This window comes from Arachis ipaensis, chromosome B05 (genome assembly GCF_000816755.2).
Source record: "Arachis ipaensis cultivar K30076 chromosome B05, Araip1.1, whole genome shotgun sequence".
Lineage (NCBI taxonomy): Eukaryota > Viridiplantae > Streptophyta > Magnoliopsida > Fabales > Fabaceae > Arachis > Arachis ipaensis.
Window position 1 is genome coordinate 131,806,667 of NC_029789.2, and position 2,396 is coordinate 131,809,062.

Below are 2,396 nucleotides of genomic sequence, written 5' to 3' on the forward strand. Positions count from 1 at the left end.
TTCATTCATTTTTTTTTACAGTAAAATGGGTATATCATTCCATTGGCCCAGAATATCTAGCCAAGCTAGATTTTGAACATTGTTTGGAGCATCTTTCATCCACACTAGATTTGGATTGGTAAATGTTAATTGGGCTAGTTCATGGGCAACCCTACTTTCCATTCTTTTTACATGACTAAAAGATACATTCCTGAAACTTCCAATAAGAGATAAGGTGTCTGCTATGAATGAACCAAAACAAGTGTCATCAATTTTGCTTTGTTTGAGTGCATTCACTACATCCAAATTATCACTCTCCAAAATAACTTGTGTGAAGCAGCAGTCCTTGGCTAGGCTTATTCCAAGGTACGCTGCATAGGCCTTAGCCATACGGGCTTCCAATGGAAAGGGGATCTTCTAGGATGCTGATGCTAGAATAGGACCCAAATGGTCTCTTGCTATTGCTCCAGCCCCTCCATTACTCCGTTTGGTAGTTGCAGCATCCGTATTAATTTTGATCAGGTTTGTTGGTGGAGCTTCCAAATTTTTCCTAATTTGAACCATAGGATGTTGTTGCAATTTTCTCTCTTCTTCTTTTACGTGCACTGCCCAAAATTCCTCACAAGTTTTCACCGCATTCTCGATTTCCTTCCCTATCAATCTCTCTCTGCCTTCGAAGACCAGGATGTTCCTTGCTCTTAATAGTTGATTCAGTAGCAAACAGAACATCAATTTCTCATTTTCTTCCAGTTTTCCAACATGCGAATTATCCAATCTCTCACGTCAATTTCTTGGGTTGTTTCTGTGCGCAGGGTGAATTGGGATGCAAACCAGAATCTTCTGGCAAAGTTGCAGTCTCTTAAAAGGTGACTCTCAGTTTTGTCCTCCGTTCAACATCTGGTACATCTAGGCGAGTCATTGATTCCTCTTCTGGTCAGACTGCTCTTCGTTGGGAGGGAATTGTGCATTACTCTCCAGAGGAAATTAATGATCCTCAGCGGGGCTTTGATTCTCCATATCTCTCTCCAGGTATTCTTTTCCTCTTCTCACCTATTTGTGAGGCTTGATTGGTTCTGGTGTTGTGATTTAATTTCATGATAAACTCTTCTCACTTTAAATTCTCCGTCCCTTGTATCCTTCATATGAACTTATCTGGCTGGTCGGTACTTGGTAGGGAAATTTTCAAAATTTGTTTTACTTCAAACTGGATAAAGATCTGGTTGATAAGCTGTACATTCTGTCTGCTTTCCTCATTGAGAATCAGCTCAAAAACTGTTGCATTTGGTTCAATTGTTGAAGGGGGCTCCACGGTTTTGACCCATTCTGGGTTGGGATCCATGGATCTCCCCAAATTCTGGTTTGCCCATTTCCTATTCTCCAGTAGCCTCCTTTCTCAATTATATCTTTAACTTGCCAAATGCTCCTCCATGTGTAGCTTGGAGTAAAACCCAAATTTGATTGTAGGTAGCTTGTCCTCTTGTAGTATTTGCTTCCTAAAGTTTTGGCTGCTAGAGACTCTGGATTCTTTACTAATCTCCATCCCTGTTTTGCTAGTAGCACTCGGTTGAAAGCCTCTATGTCCCTGAAGCCCAGACCTCCGTTTTGTTTTGAAAGATACATCTTATCCCATTTCACCCACTGGATTCTCTTCTCTCCATTTTTGGCTCCCTAATAGAAACGATTTATCATCAAGTTGATATGCTGGCAGAGGCTCGTTGGGAGCTTGAAACAGCCCATTATGTAAGTGGGTATAGCCTGTGCTACCGATTTAATGAGTGCTTCCTTTCCAGCCTTGAGAGTAGCTTCTCTTTCCATCTCTTGAGCTTTTTCCATACGTGTTCTTGGACATAGTCAAAAACTTGTTTCTTGGACTTGCCCACATAGGTTGGGAGTCCTAGGTACTTGGAATGTCTTTCTACAGAGTTGAAACCCAGCCAATCATGAATGATGATCTGTCTGTTAGAAGGAACATTTTGGCTAAAAGACATTTCTGACTTCTCCAGGTTAATGCATTGTCCTGATGCATTCTGGTATGCAATAAGGGAGTCCCTTACCGCCATTAGAGACTAATCTGAAGCTCTAGTGAAAAGAATACTATCATCCTCAAAAAAGAATACTATCATACTCAAATAATAGAAATAATATATTAATAAATAAAAATATTATTAAAGGGCTAAAAGACATCTCCAGGTTAATGCATTGTCCTGATGCATTCTGGTATGCAATAAGGGAGTCCCTTACCGCCATTAGAGACTAATCTGAATAATCTGAAAAAAGAATACTATCATCCTCAAAAAAGAATACTATCATACTCAAATAATAGAAATAATATATTAATAAATAAAAATATTATTAAAAGTTAAATATACAGATAAAAAATTATAACTTACAAAAATATTTTTAAAATTTATTACACA

General features: G+C 38.7%; 1 long non-coding RNA gene across 2 annotated transcripts in view; it reads left to right on the top strand.

The window, feature by feature from the left end:
* The window catches only part of LOC107644210, a 10,006-nt gene continuing 7,889 nt past the window's right edge, over window positions 280-2,396 (top strand). Inside the window, exons 1-2 of one of the 2 annotated variants that reach the window (XR_002347233.1) lie at window positions 280-692; window positions 792-1,008. This is a non-coding gene — a long non-coding RNA (uncharacterized LOC107644210). The remainder of the gene's footprint in view (window positions 693-791; window positions 1,009-2,396) is intronic. The other variant, XR_001621262.2, reaches the window with a different exon arrangement.